Source organism: Dendroctonus ponderosae, unplaced genomic scaffold (genome assembly GCF_020466585.1).
Source record: "Dendroctonus ponderosae isolate FM_Combo_2020 unplaced genomic scaffold, Dpon_F_20191213v2 Dpon_F_20191213_5, whole genome shotgun sequence".
NCBI classification, from domain to species: Eukaryota; Metazoa; Arthropoda; class Insecta; order Coleoptera; family Curculionidae; genus Dendroctonus; species Dendroctonus ponderosae.
In genome coordinates, this window is record NW_026018715.1 from 1,226,446 (window position 1) to 1,238,290 (window position 11,845).

An 11,845-nucleotide genomic window follows, 5' to 3' on the forward strand; every position below is an offset into this window, starting at 1 on the left:
GTTTCGTCCCTTCATCTTTTTTGCTAAAAAAATGTAAACTGCTTTTAATTTTGCATTCGGATTTCTTATTTTGCTAACGATTAAGATACGTCACTGGTATTGTAAGGAGCACCCCGCTTTAACATGATAATGATGAGGAGCCGCAAATAATCTATTATATCATCGAGTGTGCTCGAATCCCACCAACATATTATTCATTTTCAGGGAATCCGAAGCTCTCCACGCTTGCCTGCCTGCCAGCCTTTTGTTAATACGGTTAAATAGAAACTTGCATTGCCGCTGCTATAGATTAGATAAAAGTCTAGTTCAATTCTGTAGAGCTAAAACGTGTTTTAAAGCCACAAATCTGGGCAAAAATAAAGCTCTTCTCTTTTATCTGTGCATTTCGAATTTAATGCTCAACTGATTTCTGTGGTTTCGGTTTGGCAATGGACGTACGAGCATATTGAAACTTACTCTCTCTATAATGTTTTACAGAAAATAAAGCTTTTGTTTTCAGATGAGATTCATTATACATAGTCGAAATGAATACGAGTTCGTTGTTGAATACAAGAAATAAATAGACCTTTCAATGCTTCCGCAACACTATTGCAAAAGTTTGTTTGTTGGATTTTAACTCCATCTTGTTTTGTATAACTTCTTAATTTGTACAACTCGCATATTTGTATAATATCGACTGCTGATACGCGAATGAAATTTCTGAAATTTAGTGACTTACCTGTTGTTTTCCTTCTTTTTGCTGACGGTTTAGGCGGGTTTAGACGTGGCTGATAAATCACAAACGTTTTAAATTGCGATTCATACGTGTGTTTCTGAATTAGTATTCTTAGAAGGTGGTAACGTTGCATATTGTCCGACTTCACTTCATACTGTCGATTCGGACAAGTTTGAACTTGTCCGAATCATGGATCAATGTTGGTAGATGGAAGATTCACGGTCGCCCACCCAGACGTATTCCGAAATTGCTGCTSTTTTATTTTGAAGAAAAATTWGCATCGTTCGGAAWTTGCATTTTTTCTGTGACGAGGGGTGGTCCGTGCAACTTGAGGACATAAAAAAGCTCAAAGCACGAAAGTGGTAGTGTTGCTTTCAGATCATCAGGGACTGTGGTGGGATGTGGTATGAAGCAAACTAATCTGTCCAWGTTCGGAAAAAATRTAATGTCGATACATTTTCATRAACCACTCTCTATATTTTTTGATAAATATTGTTCTTTAACAATATATCTACGGATTATTTTTTGTTGCTAATTGAGTTTGTTGAGTTGAGTTTACCCATTTGCTAACTATTCGAATTTAAAACTGAAAATTTTATTATTTTATCGAACTGCAGTTGCCGATGACAAACAAATGCTTTGCACATAATTATAAATTTTTGTGTATTTTTTTAAATAATTAACTGAAATATTCGATTTTGTTATTGTTAAATGTGTCCGCCTTTATTTCGGTTTCTTCAGTACTTTTGCATTCTTAGCTTAAATCCCACCTGTGTTCACTTCTTACTTCCTTGTTTTCATCTGTAAGCTACCCCCCTAAAAATGATCTCATTCATTCAATAGTAGGCGATCCTCGTGCACTCCTGAGCGTAGGCTTCTTCCAATTGTCTCCAGTGTAGCAGAGCTTAGGCTGTTTGGTTCTAGTTTTTCCCGGTGTGTCTCTGGATGTCGTCCCTCCACCTCGTCTAGGGTCGCCAACACTTTTTTTTGTTTCTCTAGGTCACCATTGGAGGATGGCCTTCGTCCACTTGACGTCGTCCCTCGACACATATCCAGCCCATCTCCACTTATTCCTTGCCACCGTTTCCATGACGTCTGGGACTCCCGTCCTTCTCCTTATATTATAGTTTTTTATTCTGTCGCTAAGGCTAATCTTGATTGAACGTTCGATGGCTTTCTGATACACTCTCAGGCGACTGCCACTTTTTTGTGTGAAGGTCATGGTCTCACGGCTTTACATCATGACCGGTAGAATTAAGTTCTTGAACTTTCCGATTTAGATTAATTGGGGGTTTAGGATTTCTTAGGATGTGATAGAAGTTACCATACTTTGCCCAGGTGAGGCGCACGCTTCTTGCAGACTCTATAGTTTGGTCGTCACGCTCTAACTTTATTTTATGGCCTAGGTACACGTATTCATTCACTGTTTCAATATTAATGTTGTCTAGGATGATCTGCGTGTTATAAGAACTCATGATATTGGTCTTATCTAAATTCATCTGAAGCCCTACTGCTATTGATTCATCTTTTAACTCCTTTAACATGTTGGTGAGCTCCTGATCATCCCTGCGAAACAAGACAATGTCGTCTGCAAAACGTAGTTGGCTCAATTACTTTCCGTCAATGTTAATGCCTTTTGACACTCAATCCAAGGTCTTCAAAACTCCTCCCAAAGCCTAGGTGAAAAGTTTTGGGGATATTGAGTCTTTGTCTTACTCCTCCGTTTATGCGGAGCTGCTACGAAAAGTGTCATTTTCGTAACAGTTCTTTATTAGAGTGGAAAATCGTGAGTCGTCACTAGCTTTATCCAATTCATTTAGTACGGTCCATTCTTCTACCTATTCTAAAAAAACTGAAAGAGTCCTATATTCAATGGATAGAGAACGGCTGAAATGGAAATAAATTCTTCTACCGAGTCAAATGCCTTTTGATAGTCGACGAACCCAAGCCGAAGAGGTACATTGTGTTCCCTACTTTTCTCCATCAGTATGGGAATAGTCGGTGATACTATAGCCTTTTCTAAATCTCGCGTCTTCTATGGGTTGGTGGAAATCTACTTTTTTACTCCGGTGTCTGGTCGGGATCTTGCTAAGTAACTCGTACAAGCTAGATAGGAGCCTGATGCACCTGTTACTTTAGATGTTGCTACAGTCTTCTTTCTTAAATAGGATTTTAACCTCGGCGTTTCTCTATGCTTCTGGGATGCGGCTCTCTCCACACTTATTGCGCAGGATCAGGATTTATTTTTGCAGTGTTGCTCCTCTTTTTTTAGCATTTCTTTCGTTATGCGGCCTTCTCCTCAAGCCTTGCGGTTTTTTATAGATCTCAGTGTCTCCTCTAGTTTAGATGTGTCGATCTCTGGTATTTTTCGTATGGTCTGTTTTCCTCTTGTCATACTGCATTTCAATTCCTTCATGTAAAGATGTCTTCAATTGCTTGCTGTTCAATTGATGAGTGTTATTGTTTCTTAGACCATTCCTTATATTTCTCTTTCCTTGTATGTCAATCGCTCTGTAGCCTGGAGAACCTCTATCTATCTCTCTTCGAGTCATTTGCAGATTTATTGTGGTTGCTCTAAGCTTTGATGGCGTACTTTTTTGTATTGAGTTTACTTGTTTAACTGAGGTTTGGATGCTTTTGGTTATTTTTGTGGAATAGGATGTTAAAGTCTCGGTCTTGTAGCGTCTTCTCTTTGTTTATGAATTCTAATAGTAACTATYYCCTGTCGTKTCTTGTGCTCAGACCGTATGAATCAAKGTTGGYCGGGTCTCCCACTTGTTTCTGTCTAGTTTCAGCTTTGAAATCGCCTAGGATTGGCGTGTGTTTTGCTCGCCCAAGCTCTTAGCAGTCGAGAGATCTTTGTAGAACTGTTTCACTTTCTCTTCTGCGGAGGCTGATGTCGGTGCATATATTTGGATGATCTTTATGCTGCGTTTTGCGTTTAGCTTTAGATCGATGTAGATAACTTGGTCTGATATCGCTCTGCTGCTGGTAATTTGGTGTTTGAGCCTATTATGGACGAGAAGAGCTACTCCCCCCAAATGATGGTGGTGGGCGGAGTTTCTTTGTAAAAGTTGATCTCCCGACTTTAGTGCTTTAGCACGGTAGATGTCTCCCCTGGCATTCTTGTCTCACACAGTCATATGATCATATGTCTTGAAGCTCCGTTTCAAGAGCCTCCAGATGTTCTTCTAGTCGCATAGTTCGGATGTTGTATGTGGCAACCAGTAAGTTCTTCTTTTGCCTTTCAATATGTATCGAACTTTTGGCTCACCCAGAATCCATGAGGCAGATTGATGTTGCAGTGCGAGATTACAAGCATTTTGCTCTACCCGCCTGGGGTAGTTTTTTTTTATTCGACATTTCCGTSGGGTTGCAAGGTGGTTGTRATTAAAACGACACGCTTATCTAGCGGGATGGCGAGTAGGTRGGGATATGGAAAGGATTAATTGTTGGCTGAAGGATTAAAGGTTAGAGCCTGRCTTTCTCGGGGGTCAAGGAGGTTGAACAAAACTTAATAGCTGGCGTAAGGCACAGTTTGCCAAACCCTATAACAGTCTATCCTCTCCCGGGATCGTAGAAATAATAGCTGTTCAATCACAAGGTCAATGTGTTGAATCACGACTAATTAGTGGTGGGAAAAAAGCAACTAATCGGTATTCGAGTACTCGTTACTCATCAGTATCCGAAATAAGAAATACCGAACCAAGCTACCAAAGGAGTATTCAAGTAATCAGTAATCGTTCTCGGAAAATCTAGTCATCCATACTAATCTTCGACTCCGAAGCCCAATACTCTCCTACTCGTACTCGCTCAGACTACCTGGTAATCAATACCAGTAATCCGAAAGCCGCGTTTCCTAATGAATGATCCTAAATTAGCAACGCCAACGGTAAATGAAACAGTTTCCCTGTAAAATGAAACACTTTTCCAGTTCCAGTTTCTTCTGCTTGCTACTGGAGTCCAGAAATTAAATTTAATTATTTCCTTGCTACCGTTGCACCTACACTTGTAACCTCGGTTTTGACCGGTTACCGATGACCGGTTTGACACTTTGTATATACCTGTAGGTGAGACTTGTGTAGCCATATACACGCACTAGCCAAATTAATTGCGATTTTTTCACTGACCCGCCTAATAATTTGAGTAAGATGCGAAAAATTAGCTATTAATGTGGCAAAATATTGCCAATAAACAGAAAATAAATTACTTTTTGACACTCTGCGTCTCTAAATTGAGAACACGGAGATTAAAAACAAGAGGCAAAAAAAGTTTTTTTGTTCATGAGAAATCTACATGTTTTCAGAATTCTTTAGTTGTGGTTGTTTTTTAAAAATAGTTAGATTTAGCCAGAATTATCTTCTGGCTGCTTTAAAAACAGCTTGAATTTCAGTAAAACATTCAAACTTTATGACCGTATTTTACTCGATTCCGAATTTTCTTTTTAAAATCAGTTTCAATATTGATATTCTGCACCAGTCAGTAATCCTTTCTACTTTTAACAAGTTTAACAACAACTAACATCTTAAAAAAAAAAAATACTGGTAGTACTGCAACAACTATAGGCATTTAGCTAACATGCTCTCTGAATAAACCCTTTATTTACTCACATGGTTAATGTGTAAGCAAATTATAATTTATTGTGTGATAACAGAATGACAAGCCGGAAACGTAAGCCAAAGTTTTATCTATGTATTTGGATCCACTTTATATCTTTCCAGAACGCAAACAAAGTCTTAAATTATATTACAGTGCGGTATCTAGACAAACCGCCCTCATGTTAGCGACATGTGTGTAAACCGCACAATTTTGCTTAGAATCCACGAGGTCTTCTTCATTTGCTCGTTTGCCTCTTGTCTAAAATGAAACGCGGCGTGAAAGACAGATACGCTGAGGAAATAGTATTTGTAACATAATTATTTAATAGCTTTTAGACTGCCTAGAAGTGGTATTTTGGTAATGATCATAATGCTTCTATTTCAAGCATTGACATAATAACTTTTGCATGTTGCTTTCTTCCGTTAATGTTTTTGATTAAAAACGAATATTTTTTTAAAACTTAACCCGATTTTCCTATAGAAGATCTTTATAGTAGGGAGGGGTCAGACACCTCATATAGAAATTATTTGTAACTCCAACTTATGTAAATATATATAATGTAAATATAAATAATATGTTGAAATAATTTTATCTGATATGCAAAACGTTGCACCTGATATTCGTGGAACAAGAATGGTTTCRAAAATAATTTCAAAAGTTTCGACTAGTTCTGCAGGTATAAACATATTTCCAAAATATTTCTACCTGTAGGGTTTGTGTTTTAGTTTACCACAAAATCTGATAGTAGAATAATTCATAAAGCAGTCTATAAATAACCAGACAAATTCCAATTCTGTATTTACAGGGTGATTCCAAATTTTCGTCATTCCTCTGGAGGTGTTGTCTTTCGGTGTTTTAATACAGAAAAAAAATTAAAAAATAATTAAATAAAAGAAAAAATTAATATTAAAAATTGAGAAATTTGCTAAAAAATATATTTAAAAAAACGGCAACAATGTTTTTTAAGGTAACCTGCCTAATTAACATTACGTAAATACCTGTTGCTTCGTAATTATTTAAAACTCCGGTAACCATGGATAAATAGAGAAAGTGACAATAAAATAGGCAAGGATAAACGGTAAATTCAACAGGATTCGTTGAATGTCTGAACGAACTTTTTCGAAATGTCAATTATTGTCCTCATAACCTCGAATTGATATTTTTACAAAAGAAACATACATTTGCCTCTTTAACTCCAAACAAGTTAGTGCCTGTGTAATCACCTAATTATCTACTCTTCTCGAGCAGCTTAACAAGGATAAACGGTCAATTCAACAGGAATCGTTGAATCTCAAACTCCAAACAAGTGCCTGTGTAATCACCTTATTATGCACTTTTCTCGAGCAGCTTCTCGTATTCGAGTTCGTATTACATACGTAGTAGGAATGTAGCCCTTGCTCAGTATTTAGTTGGAGCCTCGRAAAGTRTCAGTGGTTGTGCAATRCTCTGAGTGCMMCTGGAAGGCTCTGCTGCAATTATGTCCAACACTTGTTCCCCTGTGTCTGGAACTCCAACATCTATTGTCGTCCGCTGTCTCCCTGGAACCATTCTCCTCGCCCTTTGTTGGCGTGAATTCTTACAGCTTCTGCTATGTTAYTGTAACATTTCCCCTGAACTAATCGCATATCCGCAAATTCGTGAAAGGAAATTCTAAGTAAGTCACAGTTTGACAAATTATTGTTTTTATTGACAAGGGCTATCCACCTGTAACTACCTGTTAATGACAGAAAACATCATTGCCGCTGTGATTTTTTATCACAAAATTGTAGAACAGAACTTTTTTGATATCAAAAATTTTCGTAATTTGAAGCAAAGATCGTAATTTTGCTTTTTGAATGCTTAAGTATTCTAATTAAACATGGAACACTTTCTAAATAATGCTTAATAACAAAGTTGTAATTCGATTTTCAACTGTTAATATCTTCTAGAAATTATCGACAAATTTTTTTAAATATTTTTCTCGCACCTTCCAAGTGAGCCCATATTACACCTTAAAACGAATGACGCCAATTTTGAATCACCCTGTATAATTTTTAGTCACATTTATAATATATTTTTAATTGGGTACTCATTACAAAAACTAATTACAAAAAATAACTAACATTCAAAATATAATAATTTTCTTAAAAACCTTGTAATTGCGATTCATAAAATCGTCGGGAAAATTACTTCTTAAATAATTAGTTCTTACCGTTTCGTACTTACCATTTATAATTATCTGGTTCACACTTTCCTCGTCCACTCTCCTCTCCTAAAAATTAGGTGCAAACTGAGAAGTTAAATAACGTACTTTATCAAATACCTCACATTAAATAGGGCGTTTAGTTTGGAAGGAATTATCTTTCCATATTTCGGTGAAAAGTTTGTCATCCCTTGTTTTCGTTATAATTTCTCCATTAGGAAAAGACTGCACGTATATGTGAGAGAATCACAAATCCCGACATCCGGGATTAACTAAGGATCTAAGACGTTAAACTGATGAAAACTATATTACCGTTGCTACCTTGGTGCTAACACACAAGTTTTACCAAGTCGTTTCTGATTAAACATCTTGTAATGTAGCGCGCCGAAATCGTTGTTTGTTTATATCTTGATATTATAATAATTGACATGTTTTCTTTGTCAGCTTAACCGTTAAACTGGTTATAAAACTGAAAGAAAATTTCACATTACAAATCAAAAATTATAATCAATAATAGTAACATAACGTGGCTAGTGTGTATAGTCCTCCAAAACACATCAAATGGGAAGATATGAAGAACTTTTCTAGGAAAACATCTAGGAGACCGATTTATAATAAGCGGTGACTACAATGTAAAATATACGCACTGGGCATCCAGACTAATTACAACTAAAGGAAGGGAACTGCTACGAGCGGACGAGAGCTGTTCATTTGAAGGCGTTTCAACGGGCAAACCTGCATACTGGCCTTCAGATCCGGAAAAACTTCCTCATCTGATGCACTTTTACATAATTAAAAATGTATCAAACTGTTATATGGAAATTGAAGACAGTTTAGATCTTAATTCGGATCTTTCACATATTGTTTTGACTCTGAGCGAACATATCATTTCAAAGCCAAACAATCTGGGCCTAGCTAATAAAAGGACTGATTGAAAGATTTTTAGAATAATATTAGAAGATCGAGTTAATTCTCTCTAAGTCTCGGTACGCACTCAATAACAATTAGATTTTGAGGAGGAAAAACTAATAGCTGGTATTCAACGTTCAGCATAGAAAATACACCAGAAATTCAAAGAAAACTGGAAAATAACTAGCTTATATAAAGTGTGCAATTATTATCGGAAAAATAAATGTGAAGAAAAAATTGCAACAGTCCAGATCCTTACAAGATAAAACAATACTAAATAATCTAACATCTCCGCTGAGACGAAATATTAAACAGATAAAGAACGACACCATTGGCGAGTTCCTACTGAAACTTACTAATGGTTCTGGTTACCAAAATTACCAAAAACCTGAAAAGACCAATCACTCATGGTCCCCCAAGCGGAAAAGCAGACGGAAGCTGGGCTAAAAACAATGAGAAAAAGGCCAGAAGATTTGCAGATCACCTTGAGGAAATATTTAAACCTCATTCGGTTGATATCGCAGAAACATTGCCTTACTTATATTACACAGCAGAAATCCCGTTTGTCACTGACTGAAGTTACTAAAGAAATAAAAACTAATATCAATCCGAAAAAAGCTCCAGGATCCGACTTAATCACATTACAGATCCTCAAAGAATTACCGAAAAAAGTATTAATTAAGCTAACGAACCTGATCTATGCCTCATTTCGATGTCAGCGCCTGTCAGAGTTATGAAAGGTGGAAATCATGATCCAAAACGTTGAAAACCTCCTCATGAAGCAAAGTCATATCGTCAACATCACTACTACAAGACTCCAAACTGTTTGAAAAACTTCTATTTATATACATATATAATATATTAGTAATCCTTTGACGAGCAGTTTGAAGAAATAGATTTCGAATTATTTCAAAAGCGAAACGCACGAGGTGGTCTACCTGCTGGCAAACTTTCCAATTTTAAGCTCAACAGCTTAACACAAGTAAATATATTTACAGTATTAGTGGGATAAGAAAACATGTATATAACAAATTTAATTGAAAATAATATTAAACGATTTTTAGAGCTTTGGTGGGCCATAGAATATTGGGCATTCAACTGAGGATAAAATAATGTTCCTGCTTGTTCTGGTTTACTAACGTTACCCTGTGTAAAGGAAATTTTCTGGTGCAATAGATTTATTGTTTTATATAGTGGCTTTGATAAAACGTTAAGCGCATAGGCAAATTTCTACAAATTTTTATTTAACCAGCGCAAGACACCTTAAATAAGTTCTATACAGTAGAGGTGGCTTCATGTTTTCATAATCTTTTTGTTACGGATTTGGTCTCAAAATTTTTCATTTTAAAATCATATAATTAAGTTTTCTATGGACAACGTTGGAGAAAGCATTGTCTTATTTGACAATAAATAACGAATTATTTATCAAACGGTAATCAAAAGCTATAACCTAACAGGATAATTATGCGACGCACTTAGCTCAAGGTATAAGAGAWAACATCAATTTAGTCAAGAATAAGAGATGAATTTAGAAAAGTTACCTTGATGTTTCCATTGCAAATCTAATATCGTTCTGAAAATACCTAAAAGAGTAAATTGGTTAAACAGGCTGTTGATGTTAGATGAATCTGAAGTGATGTTAGATCCTGAAATGAAAACATCGGACATGTGATGTTGATACTAGATAGCAACATTTTCGGCGAACTCTTTGATAGCGCCGATACAGACGATACCGCGGTCGAGTTTCAGCTGCACCCGAAAAAAGGTTGTTTTTGCAGTCAGTTGACCGAAAAATATGGCCTAAAAAAAGTAAATTTAGTCGATTTTTTAACAATGCATTGTTTTAAAATGTCATAGTTGTAGTAAAAGAAAATTATTTAAGTTTAAGTTAATCAATTTGAAATTTGCATGCAACTGTAAACTACCAGAACATCGATGTTGTCAAACATCGATGTTCTGCCTTCGATGTTTCTATACTGACGTATGTAAAAGTTGTATCTTTTAGCATGAATAAAGGAATTTGAATTTGAATTAAGACATCGATATTACCTTTCGATATCAACATCGATGGCTACTATCGATATTAGAGAATCAATGTCCCATCCCTAGTCTTAACTAATTGGAACTTTTCTCTTGCAGGTTAAGTTTAAATGTGTTATAGAATACCCTCTGTGCGGTGATAGCTCTTCATTACCTTTACATAATTTTAAATGCATCGAGATTCAAAACTAGCGTCATTACTATTAAAATTTATTTTTTTAATGGTCCCATGTTTGATTGGTAGCTTATTGGAATACTTGAGCATTCAGAAAAAAGTTACGACCTATTAATAAGAGTAAATAATTTACTCTTCTTCAATTTTTTGAAGCAAATTTACAGCGGCAATTGCTTCTTTTTCCTTATTAGGCAGGCAGATTTTGTCAAGAATAACAAGCATTTCTCAAATTGTTACTTAGTTTGATGCGTATTTAAAAAAAATCTTTAAAAGAGGTTCTGACTTTATCACAAATATAGCCTATTAGTTTCCGAATAACACCAATTTAAAGAAAAAAAAATAACTCTTGACCAAAATAAAGCACACTAAGAACTATTATTACATTTTTGAGACAATAATTTTAGACAACATTTCATATGTAGTAAAAACCGCATCATTTTAATATTTTTGTCTTTAGACGTACTTGTTCTTGCGCCTTTTACCTATGAAGCAACAGATATTTACGTAATCTTAATAAGGCAAATTACCTTGAAAACCATTGCTGCCAAATTGCGAATCTGGGCTTTGCGCTAATTTTGAATCTCCCTGTATATGTACATCGTAAATATGCGGTTTAAATGTAAAGTTCGCTGCGAGAAAATCAATTAAGTGCTCTGTTGAGAAACAATAAAATTATTACTATTATTATAGTTATTATCTTTTTATATACAGGCTTCAAGTTGTCTCAAGCTTGCTGAGCGTAAAACTTGAGACCACGAATAAAGGCAGGACAAAACATAAAACAGTTCGCCAATCAATCGTTCTTTTCAAAATAAAGTTTGATACCAAGCACTTTCATTTGTGAGACCGAAAGCAAATCAATTTTTCTTTCATTTCTAGCAATTTTCATCCGCTAGCTTTAACTTGAGTTAAAATCAATTCAATGTCCGGCAAATACTTGCGACATCTTTTCACAATGGCTGGATCGTGTCTTTGAAATTTGTGGCTTATCGAAGCGGAAGTATACAGATGGACAACATGCCAATCCCGTTTATCGGGAAGATTTTCGCTTGTAGTTTTATAGTGCACCATTTCACATTGCGTATACAGAGGGATACAAAATCCCCATTCCTCTGTAGGGACTGACTGAGGCATATGTTGAGTACAACAAAAATTGTAATCGGGACTCAATTATGATAATAACCAGATTGCCAAATTTTTCAATCAATAATTTGCAAAAAAAAAA

The 11,845-nt window shown here is 35.7% G+C and overlaps 1 long non-coding RNA gene across 3 annotated transcripts; it reads right to left on the reverse strand.

Annotated features, from left to right (window-relative positions):
* Positions 1-5,296: 5,296 nt before the first annotated feature.
* Positions 5,297-7,959, reverse strand: LOC125504560. 3 transcript variants are annotated; one of them, XR_007281573.1, is made up of 4 exons: positions 7,843-7,959; positions 7,617-7,789; positions 7,520-7,565; positions 5,297-5,572 (listed from the first exon to the last, which is right to left on the reverse strand). It is a non-coding gene; the product is annotated as an uncharacterized LOC125504560 (long non-coding RNA). The 3 variants fall into 3 exon arrangements; XR_007281572.1 differs by having other exon boundaries at positions 7,834-7,959; XR_007281571.1 differs by having other exon boundaries at positions 7,617-7,768; positions 7,818-7,959.
* Positions 7,960-11,845: the final 3,886 nt, after the last annotated feature.